General features: G+C 40.7%; 1 pseudogene; it reads left to right on the top strand.

Annotated features, from left to right (window-relative positions):
- The first annotated feature begins 4,449 nt into the window (after positions 1-4,449).
- Positions 4,450-4,591, top strand: LOC111825205 (annotated as a pseudogene).
- The last annotated feature ends 6,554 nt before the right edge of the window (positions 4,592-11,145 follow it).

Here is an 11,145-nt window from a genome sequence, read left to right on the forward strand (position 1 = left end):
CTCAGGTCAAAGTGACCTCAGCTAGGAGTGTTCAGGGACTATGAGACAGAGAGACGAGCTCAGCAATTAAACTTAAAGTCATGTCTGAGGGACAGCAATGGCCCAAACCGCAGCCTTCCTTTTTCTCTCTCACTTCCCTGCCCCATCTGGAATTGGCTCTTACTGTAACCCTCATTACTCATTATTAAAATATACATTTCATGTCAATCTTACCCAACAGATACGCTTAGAAAGAGCGAGACCAATAGCTATTGTGTCAAGTATTGAATCTCAAAAATCAGCTGCATGAATCAGTAGATGAGTGAATCTTATCCTGGCTGGTCATATGGGAGGACTGTTCCCTGCACTAATAAGGAAGATAGAAAAGCCATTGGCTGAGACCAAATGGTTCAGAAAGATGATCTTGCCTCCTGCTGGTGCTCTGAACAAATGTCTGGTCTCCGTACCTGACCCTGCTCCCTTATCTCCTTACCTGGACCCCTGACCCTGCTCCCTTACTCAGCTGTATTAATCCCTGGCCTGGGAACCCCAACAGGTCATTCAAAACTCGTTTGAAGCCCCAGAATCTGCTCCTATGGATTTCTCCAACTTTCCATTTGTCCCTGAAGTGTCCCTGCCAGACTGATGTGCACCTACTGATTTACTGATCTAGACCCACCTGTGCTTCAGACACCTCATGTTCTTCCTGAGCAATAGCAGCTCAGCCACTGGATTGAGATGTGCTCTCAAGTTCGAGCTGCGTCCATCCTATTCCAGCTCCCCACAGCGTGCCAACATGGCAGGCTGATAGCCAACAGATGGGATCAAGGTTACCATTAAGAACTTCCTCACTGCTGCTAAAACACTGTTCTAGGTACCAGAACACCTAGAATTAATATTATAACCACATGCACATATGTAAACATACAGTATATGTTAGTCAAAATCTTCATATGCCATTGTTTCCATAGGATGTTTTATAACTGTATTTGACTTGCGGATATTGACTTGCAAAGTTGTCAAATTGTTTAGCTGCCATTTGCAGCAATTTGAAGTTCAGAAATTCTATGCTGCCACACTTTAGGGCAGCGGTTCTCAACCTGTGGGTCGAGACCCCTTTGGGGGTCGAACGACCCTTTCACAGGGTCGCCTAAGACCATCGGAAAACACATATATAATTACATATTGTTTTTGTGATAAATCACTATGCTTTAATTATGTTCAATTTGTAACAATGAAAATTGGGGGTCACCACAACATGAGGAACTGTACTAAGGGGTTGCGGCATTAGGAAGGTTGAGAACCACTGCTTTAGGGGCTACTCAAGGTAACATAACTATACACTTCTTTGATATACATTTGCCTGAGGTGATGGAGACACCCTGAGTAAATTCATGCGGGGACTGGCCTGTTCAGTGAGTATGAGACCTGATGCAATGCCAGGGAGAACAGACCCTATGAGACAGCTTACAAATGTTTTCACAATGTTAAGGAAAGATTGTGTTGGCAGGAAACGATCATCAAAAGTCAATCTGCATCACACACATCTATACCTGAAGTTCTATCAATTGCACACTCATCCCTGATCATTCTCAATCATCTTAAAGAAAAAGCAGCCCCTGAAGTGCAGGTCACCAGACATGAACAAGAGTGACTATTCTGCTCATACTTAGACCCATGGAAGCAATGTTGCAGCTCTCCCAAGAGGACACAATCTCAGAGCAGAGACGTCAGTGTACTAGGTGCAAAGTGCTCCACCATATACTTACGGTGTCAATAATGTACATGCCTTCATTTGGTAAAATCAAATCAGATCCTGCTCAACTCTCAGCCTGCCTGATGTCATCTTCGAGTTCCAGCATTGTGATCCCATCTCCACAAGAGACCTTTCAGCCCACAGTTGCAATGGCAGCTATTGTTGCTATAGCCCCAACATGCACCATTGGCACCAGGTTTTACCATCTGTCCAGCACTGTTGTTCCCTCTAAAGCAGACTCTCATTTGCCCAGCTCACTGCCAAAGCCACTGCTGTCCATTTGGAACTGGGCGGCCTTGCAGATGGCTGGACTGTCTTCATGGAGAGGCCCTCACACAGGCTCTCAAGGCAACTCTACTTCAGGTGTGGCTCTCCCAGGCACCCATGCTGGTTGCCAGCCCCACCTCCAAAGCACAGCCTCCCAGGTGTTCATGAACTTGTCCTCCCCTCTTCCCCAGTCTACAAGCTCAGCCTGAAATACGTGGTGACTGAGCTGTTCCTTTTCTTCAACTTGAAGCACAATGCTTCCCTTTTTCTCGCCCCCAGGCTCTCCAGTTTAGTTGCTCCTGAGGATTTTACATTATTTGGCCTCTGGTAATTTGACTTCTCAGCAGCTTTTAACAAAAGCTGGTCACATTCTCTTGTTTATATCACTTTTCATTCAGCTTTACTGATGCCACATTCTCTCCTCTTTCCTTCTGTCTCCTTGGCTACCCTTTCTTAGTCTCCACTGCCTGGTCTCCACGTGTTGGGATTATTATTTAGTTACTTGAATAAACACTTAAATATCCTTTATCATTCATACTTGCTAAGTAACATTTGCTCTAAGTGCCTTGTAGATATAATGCCCCAAGTCTCAGATTTTAACTTTCTAGGTTCTCTCTCTCAATTTCATGGCCTTAAATACCATCTACTCACTAACATCTCCCAATTCATCTCTGGCCCCTGCTCAACAGTTCCACTCGCACATCTGATAGGAATATCCAACAATGCACTGTGTCCAAAACAAAAAGGTTCCCCTGCTCAGATATGCCACCTCCCTAAGAGCACCAAGTCTCTTCCAAAGGCAAATGGCAAGTCCATTCATTACAAGTTGCTCATGCCAAAAAAACAAAAACAAAAAACTGCACAGTCATATTGGATTCCTTTCTCTCTTCCAACCCAGAACTAATTCATCTTCACATCCTTTTGGTTCTACCTTTGTTCAGAAGTGTACTCTGGCCACTTCTCTTCACCTCTGCCGTTTTAGTCTAAACCAACAACTTACATCTGGATAAATGGAAGAGTCTCCCAGCAGGCCTTCCCTCTGCCACATTTGCCTTCCTACTGTCTGCTGTCCACACAGAAGCCAGAGGGACCAACCTGGTTTCTCATCCGACATAAAATATATCCAAAGCCCTTTCTATCACTTAAAAGCCTACAGGGATTTCACCCCAATTATCTCCCTGTCCTCATCCTCTATGTCTCTCCACCCTTCCCAGCTCCCTTTGACCAACCTTCTACTCCCTAAGCAGGCCTTTGCTCATGTTCTTCCCTTTTCTCAAATGTTCCTTTCCAAGAACTTTGCATAATTCCCTCTATTTCACCCAATCTCTGCTCAATTATCACTTCCTCAGAGAAGCTGACTGACACCTAAGACAGCAGCTCCCTTCAGGCTCTCCATCTCCCTTCATACTCCTTAGTTTACCCCTTCACTCTCTTTCCTTATTTCAAGGTTCTTTGCCTCAGAATGCCTATTCTACCTGCACATCATTTATGAATCATCTTGATTCTACCTTATTCATTGTCTCATCCTCAATGTCTAAGAGACAACTTGACACCCAGAGGTAAATTACTATTTATTAATGAATTCACTTCCCTTTTTGGCTTAAGCCAGTTGGAGTTAAATTTCTGTTACCATAAAACAATAGATTTGACCAAAAAAATAAATATATACTTGTTTTTGTTATTTATGTTACTTAACCACATGAAGAAAAAGAATCCTTACCCAATTATAATTCCGGTAACACACAAGGACCATGCTAGGGTATCTCTTCCAAACAGATAATACTTTATTGAATTGTAAATTGATGCATAGAACAAAATTTCTAGTGTAGCAGGTCCTCAAATTACATCTTTTTGTTCAACATCACTTCATTATAACATTGATAAGAAGCCATAGGAACTTAACTCTTGTTTACATCAATTAACCTATGGGAAAATTGGTTTCATTATAAATTGTTTTTGCTTAAAGTCTCAGAAACTATTGATGATATTAAGTGAGAACTTATGTAATTTGGAGGGGAAATGGAACTATATAAGTGAATTCCAATTCAGAACTCTCCCCCAATACAGTAGCTGATTACAATTTCTCAACATGAAGTTCAAATTTTTCCAACATTTTTACTTTTGGCTTTATGATTACAATCTCCCTAGGCAGATTGTAGTTCACCACTAGTTTAAATGAGCCATTTCTATTATACTGTGATTCTCCAGGATACCAGATTGTCAAGAAACTGTCATTCATTTATTCGAAACATATGTGTTCAACTCATCCTAGTTTGCCTGAGACTTTCCTATTATAGCACTGAATGCCCCACATCTTGGGGAACTCTCAGTCAAATCCTATAATAATTACTCTTAGGATCTGGGCCTGAGCAACAGGGTCATTCACTGTGATAGAAATAACCTAGGGAGGACTCAGTAGGACAGTGTAATTAAGATTTCTTTTTTTGAAGACTAGACCTTTAGGGATCACCTCTAGAGTTTGTTACTGGAGAGGTTTCTTTGAACATTGTAGAGCACCCGAAACCACGAGGAAGAAGTGTAAAAAAAACAGATTTCTTTTTTGAGATGCTTACTAGCTATCCAAGTAGTAGGGGGTTAAAAGAATCCCAACTTGAAGACGAGGTCAGACACAGAGTTGTAAGCTTTGGACCCATCATCTTAAGGACAGCATTTTAAAGTTATGGAATTGACTGATATTGCCAAGGGAGTGAGCATAATAGAGGACCTATAGACAGCTCTTTTAGGGAGTTTTGTTATAAAAGAAGCTCTCAAACAAGTAGCTGCCTGAGCACACGCACTGAATACCTATTATACGCGATGACCTGGATATTCTGAAACAGGCCTCCGGTGGCGGGAAAAGCCATTTTATAAAATGTAGTAAAAGGCTTTTTCTCTTAAGGAATATCATATCCAAAGCCAGCATCTCCAATTCTAGTTTTTAATCCAATCAAGTCGCAATTTTCTACACAAAATCAATGGTTTCTGGTTCAAAATGGTCTCTGACTAGAAAATTCAATACAACCTCAATCAACCTATCACTAAGATACCCAGAAAGGCAATTTCTTTAAAAGACTCACCACAACTTTGGAAACCAAGGCTGTCAGAAAACATAAAAACATAATGCGTGAGGCATTGACACTAATTATTAAGTGGGAAAACCTTACATATTACTTTTGCTCCCTTCTGACTTCGTACTGAAACTACAGAACAGATTTTTATTTCAGACTTAAGACCAAAAGGAAGTAAAGGAGATGAAAAAATAAAACAGCAGCACAATTTTTTTCAGTTGAAAGGTAAATAGGAAAGAGCCAACTTACTTACCGGACAACCGCGTGCTGATCCCAAAGCAGTTAAAGGGAAAGCTGAGAAGCAGCCCAATTTATACCATGGGCATTGACAGGTGATAATCTTAATGAAGTAGCAGTGGCACCTGGTGCCTATGAAGTGGGGTAGAGGTGGGGCTAAGGGTGGGGCTACAAAGAAGAGCATTCATTAGGTTTGTTCAGAAGCTGTTGGGCCCCATCCCCTGCTCCATGCAAATGATGCCTCTCCCTCTTCAGTCCTGGCAGAAGAGGGAAGATTTGGTCTCTAAAGACAGTACATATGTACCCTTGTCTAAATGTAAGAACTAAAAGCATAAAAGCCTTAGATTAAAAAATATATATATATGGGTGTATATCTTCATAATTTTGGATCAGACAACAATTTCTTAGATATGACACCATATGCACAAGTAATAAAAATAGATAGGCTTAGCCAGTTTGGCTCAGTGGATAGAATGTCAGCCCAAGGACTGAAGGGTCTTGGGTTTGATTCCATCAAGGACACATACCTTGGTTGCAGGCTCAATCCCTGGTGCCCATTGGGGTGCATGTGGGAGGCAACCAATTGATGTTTCTCTCTTACTAGTATATTGATGTTTCTCTCTCTGTCTCTCTCCCTCCCTTCCACTTGCTCTAAAAGTCAATGGAAAACTATCCTCAGATGAAGATTAACAAAAAATAATAATAATAATTTAAAAATAGATAAATTAGGCTTAAAATTCACAAGACACTATCAACAAAATAAAAAGACAACCCAATAGGTGGGAGAAAATATTGGCACATCATATATCTGAAAAGGGTCCAGTATGAATGATATATAAAGAATGATTACAATTAAACAATATAAAGACAAATAACCCAATTTTTAAATGGGCAAAGAATTTCTTCTTCAAAGAAGATATGCAAATGGCCAATAAGCACATGAAAAGATGCTCATCTTGATTAGTCATTAGGGAAATGCTAACCAAAACCACAATAAGATGCTCACTCAGATGGCTATTATGAAAAGAAACAACAGGAGAAATTGGAGCCCTCAAACGCTGCTGGTGGGATGCAAAGTGGTGCAGCTGCTTTGAAACCCGTTTGGCATTTATTCGAAACGTTAAGCATAAAGTTACCATATAATGCAGCAATTTCACTCCTAAGTATACAGCCAAGAGAAATGAACACATATGTCCACACAAAAACTTGTACCGAAATGTTCATAATAGCATTATGTGTTATAACCAAAAAGTGGGAATAACCCACATGTGTATCAGTTGATGCATGGATAAACAGAATGTGCATATTCATACCAAGCAATATTTCTCACCTATGAAAAGAAATGATGTTCTGATACACACTCCAACATGGATGAACCTTATAACATATGCTACATAAAAGAAGCCACAAAATAACTATTATTGTATGATTTCATTGATACAAATATCCAGAATAAGTGAATCTATAGAGACAGAAAGATTAGTGGTTGTCGGGGCTGGGCAAAATAGGGTATTGGTGTAACTCTAATGGGTGTGGGGTTTCTTTGGGGGATGATAAAAAATGTTCTGGAATTTGATAAGGGTGATCAATATACAACTAAGTGAATATACTAAAAATCACTGAATTGTACACTTTAAAAGAGTGAACTATGTAACTTACATCTCAATAAAGCTATTACTTAAGAAAATGAAAACAAAGTTATAAAAAGAATTTTGATCAAAAAAATTCCCTCAAATGACTAACATATTACCTGGAGGTAGATGAAGTCAAATTGTGTTAAGCTTCTCACATACATATTAGTATTTCTCTTCTGATTTTGACAGTAGAAGAAATGAAGAGAGCTTTATAAAACATAAAGATAAGCCAAAGAAAAAATAACAGTATAGGAAAATATAGAAAATGTATTCTAAAAGTAGAACAAAATTAATTTTTTTAAAAAGAATAAAACAAATATACCAGTGGTCCCATTATATCTAAACTATTCAATTCCTCCAGCAAAAACAAAAATTCTCAAAATGGGCTAAGTCAAAACCCAACTATATGTTGTCTATCATTATAGAGAGCTGATATTCAAGTATAAATAACAAACTTTATTGAAGAGCAGGGGATTTTAAAATCTCTTTCATCTCCCTCTTTTTCTTTGTCCTGTTGAGAAATCTTCATTCTTTGAGTCATTGCAGTTTAAGAACATTGTTCACTCTAGACTTCCAGATGGGAAATTAATGTTCCTCATGGTAAACCCTATTGGCTGCTTAAATAATAACTGCTCCTCCTCCTCCCTCCATAAGCCACCCTGATTTTGTTAAATTATCAACCACTCCAGTGCCTAGAAGAGGCCAGATGCCTCCTCCTCACCTAAGGTGAGTCTTCTTGATCATTCTAAGCAAATAAATGTAACCTAGACCCTTTGTCAGTGACTGCTTTAGGGAAGAGCAAGTGACACCACTCTGGCCAAAGAGACTTGGGGAAATCCTCTAAGGGACATTCTGGGAAAAGTCTGCTTTGTAAAAGTAGATGTTCTACCCCTTGAATAATATTGCTGGACGCCTCTTGCAAATATAGTTGGGGGAGGAAGGTGTAGATGACATACGCAGAGTAAGTAGGACAGAAAGATAAGGAAAATCTGGCCCTAGCCGGCTTGGCTCAGTGGCTAGAGCTTCAGCCTGCGGACTGAAGGGACCCGGGTTCGATTCTGGCCAAGGGCACATGCCTGGGTTGCGGGCTCGATCCCCAGTAGGGGGTGTGCAGGAGGCAGCCGATCAATGATTCTCTCTCATCATTAATGTTTCTATCTCTCTCTCCTTCTCTCTTCCTCTCTGAAATCAATAAAAAAATACCTATATTTTTTTAAAAAAAGGAAAATCTGAATACTTGATGATTTTGGACCATAAACTTAACAACTCCTAGTATGACCATAGTTTTTGGATTTAAAAGATAACACAGTTTTGTTACTATTCAACCATATTTTTTTAAAAACTTCCAGACAGAACCATTTTTACCAACTCATTCTTTTTCTTTTTTTTAATCTTCACCTAAGGATATTTCTCTATTGATTTTTAGTGAGAGTGGAAGGGAGGAAGAGAGACAGAGGGAGAAAAACATTGATGTGAGAGAGACACATCAATTGGTTGCCTCCCGCATGAGCCTGCAACCGAGGTACATTCCCTTGATCAGAACAAACCCTGGACCCTTCAGTCTGCAGACACTGAGCCGAACTGGCTAGGCCCAACTCATTTTTTACTTAATATATAAACACCCATAACTTAGGATAGTTTTATGTTTAGGTGATGAATATCACGAGGATCCACATGAAATTGGATTTTGGGGATGGTCAACAATGTTTGAGATGATTGAAATGATGTAATTAGTAGTGGTGTAGAACTGGGCAAGCGAAATAAGAAAGCAAACCCTCCAAGAGCAAACCTCAGAGTCTCTCCTAGGTTTTTATTCACTAGTGACTCCAGTGGCTTATTGTGAATTTTAGATATTTCTGATAATAAGATGGAAGTTGGTGATAGGGATTAAAAGAAAATTAGAAAGGAAAAGCAGAAATATTGGACAAGTGGATTCACCTCTAAAAGCTGGTGAAATCATGTTTTTAAATGTGTTGAAATCAGATAGAGTCAGCCCTCATATTCTCTCAAAACACCTTAAAGCCAGTAAAATCCACTAATATTTTGTGACCAGACTCTTCTCCAATTTATTTTTACATATTGGGACTCTTATGTGTCATAATTTTCTGATAATAAGAAAAGGTCCACACAAAAAAATTTCAGTGAAATGAAATAAATGAGAGATGCGGGGAGAAAGAGAGAAAGACAGGAGACAGAGTGAGAGACAGGGCTAGTGCATGCAATTAAATTACTTCTGATTCAAAGAAAAAATCTAAACTACAATTGCAGACTATTTAGAAAATGATAATATTGAAAATGCAAGATACAAAAATTTAAGTGATATGGCAAAAGCTGTAGTCAGCAAAAAATTCACAGCTAAAATTCTTTCATTGCTATAAAAAAAAATAAAATCAACTCTAGAAACTATAAAAATACAACAAAATATATCTAAGAAAAATAGAAATGAGAAATTATAATGCTAAAAGAAAAAAAGCAATAAATATTAAAGGGATAAATAGTATAAATTCTTTTTTAAAATGCAAGTTCTTGGTTCTTTAAAATTATGTAACGAATAGAGAAACTTCTGCCAGAGATTATTCTAGAAATAAATGAAAGTATAAATACATTACATGAGGAATGGTGAAAATTCTCTAGAAAAATATGAACAAGAAAATTTTATTTAATAACATGTATAGAAATTGAGTAGAGCAAGAACTGTGAAAGAAATAAATTGTTTCCAATGAATTATTTCAAAAAATTAGTCCCAGACAGTTGTCTTAGTAAATCTGATCATATATTTAAGGGTGAGATGATTCTCTTTCAATTAAAATTCATCCCAATTCATTTTGTAAACAGGGCATAACCTTTGCATAAATATAGTAGAAAGTAAAACAAAATTACAACCACAGATTAATTTTACCTAAACTCTAAAATTCAAGTCTTACTAGAAACCATCCTCTGGGTCTCCAAGACTCAATAAGCCATATTTTAACCATTTACTTAGCACAGCTTAACACATACAGACAACTTTCCAGCCCACAGCCCACATCACATTCTGAGATCTGATACTTGCAGCACCAGACTTCCACTTACCAAGTGCAAGACTCATTTGATTGCAAGCGACTTCGCACTTCCTTGAGCAGGAAGAAAAATTATTGACGCATGTAATGGCAAAGTCCCGGGATATGGTGGCTGCAGGAATGGCTAAACCCAGGGATGCAAGAAATGACTACTCCATGTGTGCACTGCACATATGTGCCCAGCCCACACTCCACCCTCAAAGTCATGCACTCTGGCATGAACTGCATCCACCCAGAGGAAGCGGCCAGGTCGCTTTCTCTTTGCACAAAGGTTTTTGTGGGTTTGCAACCCTAGGAGTTCCTTGGGTGGAATCTAAAACTGAGTCCTATACACAGAGGGCAAGGAGAGACCAAAAAAAGAAATAGACCACTGCAGAATAATAGGTGGCAGGATTTTTGTTTGTTTGTTTGTTTGTTTATGGTCAACTAGAGGCCCGGTGCACAAAAATTTGTGCACTCGGGGGGGTGGGGAGGGGGGTCCCCCAGCCCGGCCTGTGCCCTCTCGCAGTCTGGGACCCCTCGGGAGATAACAACCTGCTGGCTTAGGCCTGCTCCAGGTGGCAGAGGGCAGGCCCAATCCCTAAGTGCAGCCCCTGGTCAGGCTCAGACCAGGGCCGATTGGGGAGTCGGGGCGCCACCCCATCATGCACAGAGCAGGGCGGATCGGGGAGGTTGCGATGCCACCCTCAGTCACGCTCAGGGTAGGGCTGATTGGGGGGTTGGGGCACCGCCCCCCTGTCACACTCAAGGCAGTGTCGATGGGGAGGTTGCGGTGCCACCCCCTGTCACGCACAGAGCAGGGCCGATCAGGGGGTTGGGACTCTGCCCCCTGTCACTCACAGAGCAGGGCCAATCAGGGGGTTGGGGCATTGCCCCCTGTCACACACAGAGCAGGGCCGATCAGGGGGTTGGGGCGCTCCCCCCTGTCACTCACAGAGCAGGGCCCATCAGGGGGGTTGGGGCTCCGTACCCTGTCACACACAGAGCAGGGTCGATCAGGGGATTGGGGAGCTCCCCGCTGTCACACACAGAGCAGGGCCCATCAGGGGGTTGAGGAGCTCCCCCCTGTCATGCACAGAGCAGGGCCGATCAGGGGGTTGAGGGGCCCCCCCTGTCACTCACAGAGTAGGGCTGATAGGGGACTT

The sequence above is a fragment of the Myotis lucifugus genome, unplaced genomic scaffold (genome assembly GCF_000147115.1).
Source record: "Myotis lucifugus unplaced genomic scaffold, Myoluc2.0 scaffold_16, whole genome shotgun sequence".
Lineage (NCBI taxonomy): Eukaryota > Metazoa > Chordata > Mammalia > Chiroptera > Vespertilionidae > Myotis > Myotis lucifugus.